We start from the raw sequence: 16727 nt of genomic DNA on the forward strand, positions 1-16727 counted from the left end.
GGCCTGTTGGTGTTTATCTCAATGGGGTAGAATGCAAAGGGGCGGGAGACGTGTCTGTGTGTGTGTGTGTGTGTGTGTGTGTGTGTGTACGCAGTGGGGTGGTGTCTCTATCTGTGTTTGTGTCTGAGTGAATGGATGGATGTGTCTGTGTGCTTGAGTGTGCACTTGTGTTTGTATGAGGGTGTGTCGTATCTGTGCGTGTGGTGTGTCAGGGTGGGTGTGTCTGGGTGGGCGTATCTGTGCTTGTGGGTGTGTGTCTTTTTGTACAGGAGTAGAGATTCCGCAACACCAACTCAGCTTATGATTTTGCCATTTTTAAAGTTGTTACTTATGTCTCCTTTTACAGGGTCTAAGTGAGATTACAAAATTGAGGATGGTGGGGGAGAAAGACACTTGGCAGCATGGTGAATATTCTGGTTTAATACTTGCTGAGATATTGAATCAAAATGGCTTAATCCAACATTTATAGAAGATAAGGTCCTCTTAGCTAACAACAGACTCAGATTGGATTTCTCTTCACTGTTTGTTCAAAGGTAAAGAACCATTTTGACCATTTTAAAAAACATTCCTTTGAATGAGTTTTACAATGAGTGGATTGGAGTTTGCTGGTGGCTGCCACATATCCACCAATTAGATCCTGGCTTTAGATCACTTATTAATTTATGAGCACATTGTCACTGATACTGCTGTCCACTCAGGCATTGTTACTGATACTGCTGACCCCTCAGGCATTGTTACCGAGACCACTGTCCACTCAGGCATTGTTACTGATACTGCTGTCCCCTCGGGCATTGTTACCGAGACAGCTGTCCACTCAGGCATTGTTACCGATACTGCTGTCCACTCAGGCATTGTTACTGATATTGCTGTCCACTCAGGCATTGTTACCGATATTGCTGTCCACTCAGGCATTGTTACTGATACTGCTGTCCACTCAGGCGTTGTTACTGATACTGCTGTCCACTCAGGTGTTGTTACTGATACTGCTGTCCACTCAGGCATTGTTACTGATACTGCTGTCCACTCAGGCATTGTTACCGATACTGCTGTCCCCTCAGGCATTGTTACCGAGACCACTGTCCACTCAGGCATTGTTACCGATACTGCTGTCCACTCAGGCATTGTTACCGATACTGCTGTCCACTCAGGCATTATTACTGATACTGCTGTCCACTCAGGCATTATTACTGATACTGCTGTCCACTCAGGTGTTGTTACTGATACTGCTGTCCACTCAGGTGTTGTTACTGATACTGCTGTCCACTGAGGCATTGTTATTGATACTGCTGTCCACTCAGGCATTGTTACTGATACAGCTGTCCACTCAGGCATTGTTGTTGATACTGCTGTCCATTCAGGCATTGTTACCGATACTGCTGTCCACTCAGGCATTGTTACCGATACTGCTGTCCACTCAGGCATTGTTACTGATACTGCTGGACACTCAGGCATTATTACTGATACTGCTGTCCACTCAGGTGTTGTTACTGATACTGCTGTCCACTCAGGTGTTGTTACTGATACTGCTGTCCACTGAGGCATTGTTATTGATACTGCTGTCCACTCAGGCATTGTTACTGATACAGCTGTCCACTCAGGCATTGTTGTTGATACTGCTGTCCATTCAGGCATTGTTACCGATACTGCTGTCCACTCAGGCATTGTTACCGATACTGCTGTCCACTCAGGCATTGTTGTTGATACTGCTGTCCATTCAGGCATTGTTACCGATACTGCTGTCCACTCAGGCATTGTTACCGATACTGCTGTCCCCTCAGGCATTGTTACCGATACTGCTGTCCACTCAGGCATTGTTACCGATACTGCTGTCCACTCAGGCATTGATACTGATACTGTTGTCCACTCAGGCATTGTTACTGATACTGCTGTCCACTCAAGCATTGTTTCCAAGACCACTGTCCACTCAGGCATTGTTACTGATACTGCTGTCCACTCAGGCCTTGTTATTGATACTGTTGTCCACTCAGGCCTTGTTATTGATACTGTTGTCCACTCAGGCATTGTTACTGATACTGCTGTCCACTCAGGCATTGTTACTGATACTGCTGTCCACTCAGGCATTGTTACTGATACTGCTGTCCACTCAGGCAATGTTACTGATACTGCTGTCCACTCAAGCATTGTTACCGAGACCACTGTCCACTCAGGCATTGTTACTGATACTGCTGTCCACTCCGGCATTGTTGTTGATACTGCTGTCCACTCAGGCATTGTTACTGATACTGCTGTCCACTCAGGCATTGTTGTTGATACTGCTGTCCACTCAGGCATTGTTACTGATACTGCTGTCCACTCAGGCATTGTTACTGATACTGCTGTCCACTCAGGCATTGTTACTGATACTGCTGTCCACTCAGGCATTGTTACTGATACTGCTGTCCACTCAGGCATTGTTACTGATACTGTTGTCCACTCAGGCATTGTTACCGATACTGCTGTCCACTCAGGCATTGTTACCGATACTGCTGTCCACTCAGGCATTGTTACCGATACTGCTGTCCACTCAGGCATTGATACTGATACTGTTGTCCACTCAGGCATTGTTACTGATACTGCTGTCCACTCAAGCATTGTTTCCAAGACCACTGTCCACTCAGGCATTGTTACTGATACTGCTGTCCACTCAGGCCTTGTTATTAATACTGTTGTCCACTCAGGCCTTGTTATTGATACTGTTGTCCACTCAGGCATTGTTACTGATACTGCTGTCCACTCAGGCAATGTTACTGATACTGCTGTCCACTCAAGCATTGTTACCGAGACCACTGTCCACTCAGGCATTGTTACTGATACTGCTGTCCACACCGGCATTGTTGTTGATACTGCTGTCCACTCAGGCATTGTTACTGATACTGCTGTCCACTCCGGCATTGTTGTTGATACTGCTGTCCACTCAGGCATTGTTACTGATACTGCTGTCCACTCAGGCATTGTTACTGATACTGCTGTCCACTCAGGCATTGTTACTGATACTGCTGTCCACTCAGGCATTGTTACTGATACTGTTGTCCACTCAGGCATTGTTACTGATACTGCTGTCCACTCAGGCATTGTTACCGATACTGCTGTCCACTCAGGTATTGTTACAGATACTACTATCCACTCAGGCATTGTTACTGACACTGCTGACTACTTAGGCATTGTTACTGATACTGCTGTCCATTCAGGCATTGTTACCGATACTGCTGTCCATTCAGGCGTTGCTACCGATACTGCTGTCCACTCAGGCATTGTTACCGATACTCCTGTCCACTCAGGCATTGTTACTGATACTGCTGTCCACTCAGGCATTGTTACTGATACAGCTGTCCCCTCAGGCATTGTTACTGATACTGCTGTCCACTCAGGCATTGTTACCAATACTGCTGTCCACTCAGGCATTGTTACCGATACTGCTGACTACTCAGGCATTGTTACTGATACTCCTGTCCACTCAGGCATTGTTACTGATACTGCTGTCCACTCAGGCATTGTTACTGTTACTGCTGACTACTCAGGCATTGCTACTGATACTCCTGTCCACTGAGGCATTGTTAGCAATGCAGCTGTCCACTCAGGTATTGTTACCGATACTGCTGTCCACTCAGGCATTGTTACTGATACTGCAGTCCACTCAGGCATTGTTACCGATACTGCTGTCCACGCAGGCATTGTTACCAATACTGCTGACTACTCAGGCATTGTTACTGATACTCCTGTCCACTCAGGCATTGTTACCGATACTGCTGTCCACTCAGGCATTGTTACTGATACTGCTGTCCACTCAGGCATTGTTACTGATACTGCTGACTACTCGGGCATTGTTACTGATACTCCTGTCCACTCAGGCAATATTACCGATACTGCTGTCCACTCAGGTATTGTTACCGATACTGCTGCCCACTCAGGCATTGTTACTGATACTGCTGACTACTCAGGCATTGTTACTGATACTGTTGTCCAATCAGGCGTTGTTACTGATACTGCTGTCCACTCAGGAATTGTTACTGATACTCCTGTCCACTCAGGCATTGTTACCGATACTGCTGTCCACTCAGGTATTGTTACCAATACTGCTGTCCACTCAGGCATTGTTACTGATATTGCTGTCCACTCAGGCATTGTTACTGTTACTGCTATCCACTCAGGTATTGTTACTGTTACTGCTGACTATTCAGGAATTGTTACTGATACTCCTGTCCACTCAGGCATTGTTACCGATACTGCTGTCCACTCAGGTATTGTTACCGATACTGCTGTCCACTCAGGCATTGTTACTGATACTGCTGTCCACTCAGGCATTGTTACTGATACTGCTGACTACTCGGGCATTGTTACTGATACTCCTGTCCACTCAGGCAATATTACCGATACTGCTGTCCACTCAGGTATTGTTACCGATACTGCTGCCCACTCAGGCATTGTTACTGATACTGCTGACTACTCAGGCATTGTTACTGATACTGTTGTCCAATCAGGCGTTGTTACTGAAACTGCTGTCCACTCAGGAATTGTTACTGATACTCCTGTCCACTCAGGCATTGTTACCGATACTGCTGTCCACTCAGGTATTGTTACCAATACTGCTGTCCACTCAGGTATTGTTACTGACATTGCTGTCCACTCAGGCATTGTTACTGATACTGCTGTCCACTCAGGCATTGTTACTGATATTGCTGTCTACTCAGGCATTGTTACCGATACTTCTATCCACTGAGGCATTGTTACCAATGCTGCTGTCCACTCAGGTATTGTTACCGATACTGCTGTCCACTCAGGCATTGTTACCGATACTGCTGTCCACTCAGGCATTGTTACCGATACTGCTGTCCACTCAGGCATTGTTACCGATACTGCTGTCCACTCAGGCATTGTTACCGATACTGCTGTCCACTCAGGCATTGTTACCGATACTTCTATCCACTCAGGCATTGTTACTGATACTGCTGACTACTCAGGCATTGTTGCTGATACTGCTGTCCACTCAGGCGTTGTTAGTGATATTGCTGTCCACTCAGGCATTGTTACTGATACTGCTATCCACTCAGGTATTGTTACTGATACTGCTGACTATTCAGGAATTGTTACTGATACTCCTGTCCACTCAGGCATTGTTACCGATACTGATGTCCACTCAGGCATTGTTACCAATACTAGTTGGGCAATTGTTTCCTTCAATGAAAGCACTCAGTTTTTAAATTCTCAACCTTGTTTTCGAACCCCTCCAACACCTCACCCCTCCCTATCTCTGTAATTTCTTCCAGCCCCACTATCCTCCGAGATTTCTGCCCTTCTCCAATTCTGGCCTCTTGCACATCCCCTATTTTAATCACTGCACCATTGGTGACCATGCTTTCAGCCACCTAGGCCCTAGGCTCTGGAATGTGCTCCCAGCCCTCTCTGCCTCTCTGGCCTTTAAGACTGTGGAAGCTGTGGGACAACTGGAGCTTCTAAGATGAAGTGCGTAGATTTTTGTTGGGGCAATGGCATAAAAGGGATATGGAGATGAGATACAGATCAGCCATGATGGAATTGAATGGTGGAGCAGGCTGGAGTGGCTGAATGGCCTGATCCCAACTCCAAATGACTAATGTTCCCTGAATCTTTTTGACCAAGCTTTTAGGTCACCTGTCATAAGGTCTTGTGTGTCTCGGTGTGAAATCTTGTTTGATTTCTCTTCTTTGAAACACCTTGGGACATTTTACTACATTAAAGGTGCTATATAAATGTCAATCCTTGTTGTTGGGTGTTCCTCTCTATTACGGTGGCATACAATATGGTGCAGTTACCCTCCAAGCCATTGGAGGAGCTATTTCATTTTTTATTCATATTGGGGTCCCTTGGAGATTGACCTGATCATGTATCCAATTTACCAGGTTAATATATCGATGTTCCTCAACAGAGGCTAATGCACAAGGCAGGAAGGCTCCCTACATCAATGGTGAGATGTCTTGCAGCTAGTGTGTGTAAATAGTTGTACTTATGACAGGCAAAGCTCTCTGATCTGATGCAGAGTCTAACCAGAGTGGGGTAGACCCAGTGGTCATAATGGTAACAGCAGCCAAACACCCCTTCAACAAAGTCACAGTTTCTCATTAACTTCCTCACTGAATCACCCGGCAAATAGCCAAACTATACATATTAGGGAGCATTCCAATTGAACCCTCAATGCTGAGATGGGAATGGAGGCTTTATCCTGGTGTGTGGGTGGGTGGAAGGGAAAAGATCGACCAGGGTTCAGGGTCTGATAAGGGAAAGTTCAGATCCAGGGCTCAAGCAGTCAAATAACTTCCGGAATAGATGGCCTCAGGGTTCACACTTGACACTGAACCACTTGGCCACAAGCATCGTGGGCCAGCTAGTGTTCGAAGCCCTCAGACTTGAGTCAGTGCAATGAAGGGAGAGGAGGAAATTGAGGTGGGGGGGGGGGGGGGGGGGGGGGGGGGGGGGGGGGGGGCGGGGAGGGAGGTGGGGAGTGGGGTGCAGTGGGGGCAAGGAGATAGGCAGGTGAAGTTTCCAGTTTCTGCCATTGTGGAGCTGTCCTGAAGCAGCCCAACAATCGACACTTTCTAACATCGCCAACATCATGTGCATCAATGGGAATGAAGATGCTAGATTCAAACCACAGCCAAAAGAAGGGCATTTCCCACATAAACCACAGGCTCTTATGCAAATTAGCGGGTCATACAGTGAAGCAATTGCACTGCAATGAATGGGCAAAATCGGGCTGGGTACAGATGTTACCACCATCGATCCATTGCAGGATTCTAAGCTTACTGAAGGTTCACCTCACCAAAACCTGAGTACGGCTAGCCCAACCAGGTTCCTGCTACTGTTAATGATGTGAAGATGGGATCAGGCCCTCGAGCCAGTTCCACCATTCAATTAGATCTGCACCCCGCCTCCATAGGCCTTTTAAACCAGTGTCCCAACAAGAACCTAGCACTCTCCATCCTGAAAGCTCGGAGTGAGCCCCAGATTCCACAGCCTTTAGAGGAAAGAGAGTACCCGGCGATCCCACTAACTGAGCTGGCAGGGTGCAATCTGCATGGGCACCTCATTGGCACTCAGTTATACCTTGGTGCCCTGGTATCTACATCCAGGCGTCTGTTCATAAAGAGAGAAACCGGTGCCCATTTTAACTTGGAGTCAGGGAGAGCAGTGCAGGCAAGGCTCTTTTGCGTTTAGGAAACCTGGAAAATTCTGTCAGATCCTGCCTCCTTTAAACAGCAGGGCCTGATTAACACTTTATTTTCAACTCCGTTTTCCAGCCAATCAGATTGAGAGGCTGTGTGGGTAGACCCTCATACCAGGGCACATCTGGGGAGAGAAGGAAGGGACGAGTCAGAAAGATGGTTGGGGGGTGGGGGGGAGGGGGTTGGGAGCATTCTGGCTCATGGGGTGGAGAGGAGGTGTCACGGGGGCTGGGTCTGATGCTGGAGTGGGGGGGTACAGGTTCACTTGGTCGGCCCAGTTTGTAGGGGGGGTAGGGGGTTACAGGAAGCACTCCGGCTGCTGCTGAGCAGTGCTGGAAAGACACCTACCTCCTACCGGATCCATTGTTGCTCGCCTCCCTTTAGCTGCCGCCCAAGAAACCCAGCCAGCCAGGATTAACCTTCAATGGAGAAAAAAACATGAGGTGCGTAGCCTCATTATATGTAAATGAGCAACATGCCTCCTGGGGGTGAGTTGGTTACCAACGTACCCCCTCCCCACTACCCCCCCAACTTCCACCTCCGTTAAAAGCAGAACAGGCAGTTTCGAGGTAGGTTATGTTTAGATTCAACATTGATTTTATATATATATATATATTCACATATGATCAGGTTGGTGTACCATTTGTACTTACATTAGAGGTTGTGGGGTCACAAAGGGCTACAACATGTTATGATTTTTTAAAGAAAGAAAGTCTTGCATTTATATAGTGCCTTTCACAAGCTCAGGATATCCCAAAGTGTTTGACAGCCAATGAAGTACTGTTGAAGTGGAGTCACTGTTCTTTTGTTGGGGTTGGAATGCACTGCCCGATTGGATGGTCTAAGCAGGTTCAATAGTAACTGTGAGAAAGGAATTTGATTTTTATACTTGGAAAGGGAATATTTGGATTGTTCTTTCGAAGAGCTGACACAGGTATGATGGACCGAATAGCCCCCTTCTGTGTCTAAGATATTCTATAATTCAATGAATAATGTGCAATTTATGCACTGGGTTATGTAAGTAACACTGAAGTGATTACTAGGAGCGATAAGCAGATACCTATCTAGTGAAAATCTTCAAAGAAAGTAATGGAGGAAACACAGAATCCAATTTGCACAAAGCAAGATCCCACAAACAGCAATGTGATAATGAGCAGATAATCTATTTTTAAATGATGATGATTGAGAGATAAATATTGGTCACACCATTTGAGTGTACTCACCAGTTTCTCTTCAAGATAGTGCCATGGGATCATTTACACCCACCTAAAAGGGCAGAAGGGGCCTCAATTGAATGTCTCATACTATGCTCCACTGAAATGTCATCCGGGATTTTGTGCTCGATTGTCTGGAGTGTGATTTGAATCCATGACCTTTTGACTCAGAGGAAAGAGTGTCACCACTACTTGCTTTGAAGATTTTCACTAGCTAAGTATCTGCTTATCGCTCCCAGTAATCACTTCAGTGTTACTTACAAGAACACTTGTAAGTAAGTGAGGAGGCCATTCGGTCCATCATGCCTGAGTCAGCTGTTTCAAAAGAGCAATCCAAATATTCCCCTTCCAATGTCAAAATCAAATTCCTTTTTCACAGTTACTATTGAACCTGTGGGCTGTAGAGGCTGGGTTGTTAAGTATATTCAAGGTGGTGATAGACAGATTTTTAATCAGTAAGGGAATCAAGGGTTATGGGGAGAAGGCAGGAAAGTGGAGTTGAGGATTATCAGATCAGCCATGAATCTCATTGAATGGCGGAGTAGACTCGAAGGGCTGAATGGCCTACTTCTGCTCCTACGTCTTATGCTTCCACCATCCATCAGGCAGTGCATTCCAACATTACAACAGTGACTGCACCTCAACAGTGCTTCATTGTCTATAAACCACCAACTTGCATTTATAAAGCACCTTTAACCTAGTAAAACATCCCCAAGTGCTTCACAGGAATGTTCTCAAACAAAATTTGACAGCAGTAAGGAAATACCACGGCAATGACGAGAAGCTTGATCAAAGAGGCAGGTTTTAAGGAGTGTCTTCAAGGAGGAAAGCGAGGTAGGGAGGCAGAAAAGTGCAGGGAGGGAATTCCAGAGCTTGGGGCTTGAGCAGCTGAAGGAGTGTCCACCATCGGTGGAGCGATTAAAATCAGGAATGCACAAGAGGCAAGGATTAGAGGAACGCTGATGTCTCGGAGGGGTTGTGGGGCTGGAGGGGATGACAGGGGTAGGGAGGGGTGAGGCCACGGAGGGACCTGAAAACAAGGGCCAGAATTTTAAAAATCCAGACATTGCTCTAACCAGGAGGCATTGTAGGTCGGTCAGCACGGGGGTGAATGGAATCGGGACTCGGTCCGAGGAAGGACATGGCCAGAGTTTTGGATAACCTGAATTTTACAAATGGTAGAGTGTCAGAGATCAGCGAGGAGAGCATTGGAATAGTCAAGCCTAGTGGTTACAAGGCACGGATGAGAGTTCAGGAGCAAATGAAGCAGGGGCGGTGTCAGGTGATGTGACAGAGATGGAGATAAAACGTTGTTGTCGTCATCGACAGCCCATCATTGCCTTATAGGCTCTTGTTCCGAGAAGTATCATTGTGAAAGAATGAGTATTTACTGTGATGCTGAAGGCAGCCATTTTCTTAGGGTACTGATTCAGTTTGTCTAACGTTGACAGAGTTGCCCGTTGATTGCCCGAATTGGTTACTGAGGCTGAAACGCTCAACTCATTTGGAAAAGGTACCTGGATCTGCGCCTGAAGTGCTGGAACCTGCGAGGCTACATCCCAGCCGCTGGAAAGTGGGATTAAAAATGAGCAGCTAGTTTCGGTTTTTGTTTTGGTGGGGGGGCTGGTGCAGACACGATGGGCGGATTCCCCTCCCCCGCCCACCATCGCCCACGGGGGGTTTCGTGGCAGGTGGGAGCGGAGAATCCAGCGGCAGGCAAAAAAAAAAATTCGGAAACCCGCGGTGTTAAAACCTGGTCGCGATTCTCCCAACGGTGGTGTTTTCAAGGGGTGGGGGGGCGGGTCAATTATCTGGCCGACTAGTGGCACAAACGCCATTTGCATTCATTGGCTTGTCGTTAAAACAGCTGCTTGCCGGAATCTCACCAGGCCTTGCGACCTTCTGTTACGCCAGTGCGAAATTACGCCGGCATCCGTCAAACCCGTTGGAAAAAAGAGGTGGCAGTGCACCAGTGGGACCTCGGTTCACCGGTAACTTCGAGGGGAGAGGAACATACCTGTCGTGGCGCTGGCGCCGGCCTTGTTGTGATGAACGCTGCTCTGCTGGGGCCGTAGGGTTGGTCTGCTCCTTCTCTTAGCTTTCATTGTCCCGAGGAACACCGCTGTGCTGCGGTACTCATGCAGGCCTCTACTTTCAGAGACTAGCACTTCAACCGTGGGCTGTGGGTTGAGGAGTCGGGGCTGACAAACATGAGGGGAGCAACGGGGAGGGAGGGCTGTGGAATGGCTGTCGGGGGGGGAGGGCAAACACGAGGGGAGCCTTTCTGGGGTTGCCCTCTAACCTCTTGTGGCCGCCAGAGTGAGCAGGAGTCTGCTTAGAATGAAAGGAGGGAGACCTCCTTGCGACAAAGGCCAGTGAAAGCCAATGGCTTCATTAGCATTGGTAAAAGGGCTACACATCACAGCCTACACATCAATATGTGGTGGCACAGTGGTATTGTCGCTGGACTAGCGATCCACAGACCCAGGGTAATGCTTTGGGGACCCGAGTTTGAATCCCACCACGTCAGATAGTGGAATTTGAATTCAATTAATAAAAGATCTGGAATTAAGCAAGTCTAATGAAACCATTGATGATTGTTGTAAACACCATGTGATTCGCTAATGTCCTTTAGGAAAGGAAATCTACTGTGACTCCAGACCCACAGCAAATGTGATTGGCTCTTAAATACCTTCTGAGCAAGGGATGGGCAATAAATGCTGGCTGGGTCAGTGACACCCACATCCCATGAATGAAAATAAGAGTTGCTGCATCTCAAGAGTAAGACATAGGAATGTAAAGTTTGGAAAGGGAGGCACAGCTGTATCATATATGATATTCCACCAGATGTGAGACTCCTAATGGGCCAAAGGGCATCCACTCATTGGTCATTAATATTCCACATCCGCAATTGCAGCAGAGAGCTAGGTTGGGTCACTCATCTCAATTAAACTTTAGCATCCCAAGCAGGGCTCAAGATGTTACATATCTGAAATGCCATCCTGGTCACCTCAATGTGTGTGCTAGTGCCTCAGGGACAGGCAGCATCTGTCACTATGCAAGTAGGGAAGGAAATATTATGAACCCTTACAGTCTCCAAATGTGTCATCCTCTGAGATTCACTTTCTTGCCCCTTGAATCATTAATATCTTTAATGTTTCCTTTCAGAGAGAAGGCAAAAGCAGATATGGATCCAGGGCTCAATGCTGCCTTTAATCGGGGTCCTAATGCAATGGAGGAGGTGAAGGAGGGAGAGGCAACTCTGCACATAGATCCAGCGGGAGGGACATGGTCAAGCAGAGTCACAGCTTGAACAGGAGGGTCAAGAGGAGAAACCCAGACAATGGAGGCGACTCACCAGACCTAGGGTTTATTGTCCAAGGGTCTCCTATTTACAAATGAGCGAGAGGCAACTCTGTGCATGGCTTTGCTTGTATCCAGCTCTGGTACATCGCACATACCACATTCTTCATGTAGGCCTGACTCCACGTGGAGTTGGAGGGATATCCCCTGCCAGTGGCTTTGAAGGTGACCACAGCACTCAATTTCTTGGCCTCTGGTTCTTTCCAAGGATCAACAGGGGACCTGTGCGGCATCTCTCAGTCCACAACACATCGATATATAAGGCAGGTGATAGATGCCCTTTACAGGAAGGCCCATCATGATGTCAGGTTTGCTCTGGACAAAGACAGCGAGATTCACCGGCATCACCACCAGCTCAGGCTTCCCGAGAGTGCAGGATGCAATAGACTGCGCTCATGTGGCTATATGGGCTCCATGGCAGCAGCCCCTAATGTTTATAAACCACAAAGGGCTACCATTCCATCAATGTACAACTGGTGTGTGATCACAGGAAGCAATACTGCATGTTTGTACACGGCACCCTGGGAGCTGCCATGAATCCTACATCCTGAGTCACTCTCAGGTGCCTGAGATTTTTGAGGGCCCATTACATCTGCAGGAATGGCTCCTTGGCGATAAGGGGTACCCACTGAAACGCTGGCTGATGACACCGATGCGTCTCCCTCAAGAGTCGTTTCGAGGAGAGGCACAATGCTGCTCACAGCTCCAAACGCTCGCTTATAGAGCAGACCATAGGGCCTCTGAAGATGAGTTTCAGATGCTTGGACCACTCAGGGTGGCTCACTCCGATACACTCCCGACAGGGTTTCCTGCATCGTCACAGTGTGTTGTGCCCTTCACAATCTGACAATGCAAAGAGGTGACCCCCTGCCAGAGGATGACCCGGGGAAGGATGAGAGCTCATCGGAGGAAGAAGATCCGGGGGCCAGGAACCTCAGGTGGCTGCTGAGGGTCAGTATGAGCGCGATCACGCCATGAAGGAAGGAAGACATGGGAGACGTGCCCATGATACGTTAATCACTGATAAGTTCCAGGAAGAGTGAAGTTAGTGAGGGAATATGGCCACATCTCTCCTAGCCCTCAATGCCATCTTCTTTCAACTCAGGGGATGTCCACCCACTTGCAGCAAGAAAAAGTTCCACACTCACACTTGCGCATCCTGGCCTCATGAATCGCCAGGCCATGACCTTTGCTTTGGTCTGTGGCGCCATGTGAGTGAGTTCACTCTTGGAACCGAGAGCCCACTTAGGAGCAAGAGCAATGCGAGAGAAGACTTGAAGCCTTCGCTGCCATCTAATGATGCCAACACTGCTGCGACCAAGATGTAGACATGCCTACATGGCGCCACAGGGATCTCCTCCTCCTGGGCATGACTGTTCTTCTGCCACTACCACCAAGGGGACACACATGCCCCTAGATTATCAATGCTGAGGAGCTGCCCTCACTCAGTGGTGTTCCTAGAGGAAGAAGGGTTAGAAACGCTTACATTACACACTTCCAATAAAGATTTAAACACACCTCCCTGACATCACACAAGGGTGCGGAGACTAGTTTGGCTGAGGTTGACATTACAGGAATGTGAATCTCACAGTGGGGCACTATCACTGAGTAGGAGGAAGGCTAAACCTTGGAATAAGAGGACTCCAAAGTACAAAATCACAATGTCTTCAGTTGACAGGAACATTCACATAACCATCAAATATATTAACAAAAGTGCAATTTATTTACATGTCTAGCACACCCGTGACCCAAAAGTGATATCAATTTTTCTTAACATTCCTAACTCCAGCGTTACACTGGGCGCAGCCCCGACCTCCACAGCAGAGGTGGAGGTAGCCTGCCGACTGCTACATCCTGATGTCTGTGATGACCTTGGTGAATATCCTCTGGTGGCCCATGGCCTGGAGCTCCTGGCCTGATATGAGTTGCCTGCTCAGGGGTAGAAGTGCCCTCAGTGGCCTGAGAAGCTGGAGTGGATGGGGTCACAAGCAGAGGGGGCTGTGACACCCTTGGAGTTTCCTGAGAGGAGGCCCCGGGGTGTCCAGCCAATGCTCATCCTGCCTGTGGGTGCCTGAGGGCCCCACTCTGACTCCTGCAGGAGATGGTGCACCCGGAGGGAGGTCAAGGTGCCTTATCCCCATGTCTCCTACATCCTGATGGTGCCCACCAGGTTGTGTGGTCATAGAGTGCAGGGCAGAGCACAAATCCGGCAAGAGCTGCTGGACCACGGTCTCCATGGTGATTGCCAGCCTTCTCACGGTGACCTCGAGGCATGTCGGAGCCGCAACATCAGACAGAATGTGGACGGACTCCTCCATCATTCACTCCAGTCTGCTGAGTGACTGCCGAATCTTTGCCCGGTGTTCCGCCGCCTGTCATTGCATCTCCAGCATAGATTTGGCAGCTCCTTCCGGAGGCTCATCAAATGCCTCGGAGACCTGGGCTGTCCCGGCCTCCCACTGCTGAGGGGGCGTGTCAGTGAGGTGTCCCACCGAAAGGGGGCCTGATCATAACCTACATCAGTGCCCCCCCCACCGACATGCGAATCTCTGAGCTGGTGGAGGGTGCGTGCGAGCGCCGTGATGGTCCTTCTGCAGCTTCATCCTCGGATGAGGTCTGGGGGCCTGCACTGGTGGTGCTGGACTGGCTTGGGGGGGGCGGGGGGGGGTGTGAAAGGATGGAGCAGAGGGTGAGTGAGATGCATGTCCCCTGTGTGTGGTAAGCCTTCCGCAGAAGGGCCAGAGGATGGAGTGTGAGCAACATGACAGATGGGATGGTGGAGATGTGAACATCTCAGTGAGAGAACGAGTGTTGATATGCGCCCCAGCTCGTGGTTGCGTGAAACCCCTGAAGACAGTAGCCGTTTGAGTGCATGATGCCACGATGAGAGTTTGATATTGAAGGGAGTTGAAGGATGACTTACCCTGGCGAAGAGGATGATATCTTTCATCCTCTTTCCGCACTGAGTGGTGCTTCAGGCACGGGTGTCAGCCACACTGACCTGCGCCACGGAGGTAACTCGGGCCCGAGAGGTGAGGCTGTTGTGCTTCCTGCAGCCAACCGTGGGATACAGCATGTGCTGCTGTTCCTGCACCCCTCTGACCAAGGTCTGGCGGGCGAAGCCGGGTGTAGACTTTGTCCTGAGGCTCTTGGCCTTTCTCTTATGGGTTGCAGGCATCCCTGGCGGGCTGGAGAGAGTGAGACTGTGCGTGGGGCTGGCGTTCAAATATGGCACCCGGACCTTCGAGCCCGCCAGCTGATGGTGAGCGGACCAATCAGCTCTCCACCCGCCAGGTGATTCGGAGCGAAATGCGCCTCTGCATATTTAACGAAGCTCGAAGCACAGAATCCAGCGTGAGTTGCTGCCATTACGGACAACGGTCTGGGCACTGCCAAAACCACCCACCACCACACTTAGTTACATTCTGGGAGAATTCCGCATGATGAGCTGAATCACCTCTTTTTGTACTGTAGCTTTTCTATGGTTCTAATAATGTGTTGATAAAAACACTGTAGGGATAAGGATTTTGATATCAAATCATTGACAGCTTGTCAAGTTGACTGGCTTAAAAGTAACAGGCCCATATACATCGATAGAGCAAATGACCTGTTATGGTAAGTAGGCAACTTGTCATCTCTCAAACCCAATCAGCTAAGCAATCACCCTATCAGGATCATTTGTGACCTGCGAGGAGGATAGTGATACGACATCAAGAGGACTTGGTAGAACAGGCATGTGTCAGATTCAATTTAATGCAGAGAAATGTGAAGTGATACATTTTGGTAGGATGAACGAGGAAGGGCAATATGAAATAAAGGGCACAATTCTAAAGGGGATGCAAGAACAGAGAGAGGCTTGGGGATATATGTACATAAATTGTTGAAGATGGCAGGGCAGATTGGGATAGTGATTAAAAAGGCATATGGGATCCTGAGATTTATATAGAGGCATAGAGTACAATTGCAAGGATGTTATGATGAACGCTGAGTCACCCTCAACTGAGTACTGTGTATAATTCTGGGCACCACACTTGAGGAAGGATGTGAAGAATTTAAAGTGGCTGCAGAAAAGATCTGAGAACGCTTCCAGAGATGACAGTCTTCAGTTATGTTGTTAGATTGGAGAGCTGGACTGCAGCGCTTCAAGAAGGTAGCTCACCGCCACCTCCTCGAGGGCAATTAGGGATGGGCAATAAATGCTGGGCCCAGCCAGTGATGCCCACATCCCGTGAATGAATAAAATAAAAACTGGGGTTCTCCTTGGAGGAGAGAAGGTCAAGAGGAGATTTGGTGGAGGTGTTCAAAAATCAGGAAGAGTCTAGACTGGGTGGATAGGGAGAAACTTTTCCCATTGGTCCAATTACCGACAACCAGAGGACCTGATTTGAGATGATTGGCTAAAAGAAAACCAAAGGGGACATGACGGCAAACTTTTTTATGCAGCGAGTGAATAGGATGTGGAATGCATTGCCTGAGGGTGTGGCAGAGGCAGATTCAATAGTGGCTCTCAAAAAGAAATTGGATAAGCATCTGAAGAGACAATATGTGTGCAGAGCCACTGGGAAAGGGCCAGTGAGTCAGACTAGCCAAGTTGCTCTTAGAGAGCCAACACGGACACGAGCAGCCAAACGATCTCCTCTTGAGCTGTAACGATTCCATGATCCTATGCAGTCTCAAAGAGGAGGCAGCAAACAGCAGGTCTCACTGGGGCCTATTGGATAGCGAGAGTGGAAGAAAGATAAATCTGGAGCTTTATTTCAAACTCAGTCAGCAGGGCAAGTCATGGGGCAGCAAGTTCAAACTGGCAAGAAAAGGTCAAAACTAAATCAGATGCCGAAGAGCTCTCCAATCAAAGGGTGCCCAGCATGTAGATTTAATTCTGGAAATGTTAGTGGAAGCTAAAAGACTGTAACCAGTTAATGAAGAGATAGATGGAGGCATCACTGTCCCCGAA

At 48.4% G+C, this 16727-nt stretch overlaps 1 long non-coding RNA gene across 1 annotated transcript in view; it reads right to left on the reverse strand.

Moving 5' to 3' along the window:
* Positions 1 to 16727, reverse strand: part of LOC121290206 — a 33286-nt gene that overhangs the window by 8706 nt on the left and 7853 nt on the right. Inside the window, exon 2 of the long non-coding RNA XR_005945721.1 lies at positions 7545 to 7615. This is a non-coding gene — a long non-coding RNA (uncharacterized LOC121290206). The remainder of the gene's footprint in view (positions 1 to 7544; positions 7616 to 16727) is intronic.

The sequence above is a fragment of the Carcharodon carcharias genome, chromosome 17 (genome assembly GCF_017639515.1).
Source record: "Carcharodon carcharias isolate sCarCar2 chromosome 17, sCarCar2.pri, whole genome shotgun sequence".
Classification (NCBI taxonomy): domain Eukaryota; kingdom Metazoa; phylum Chordata; class Chondrichthyes; order Lamniformes; family Lamnidae; genus Carcharodon; species Carcharodon carcharias.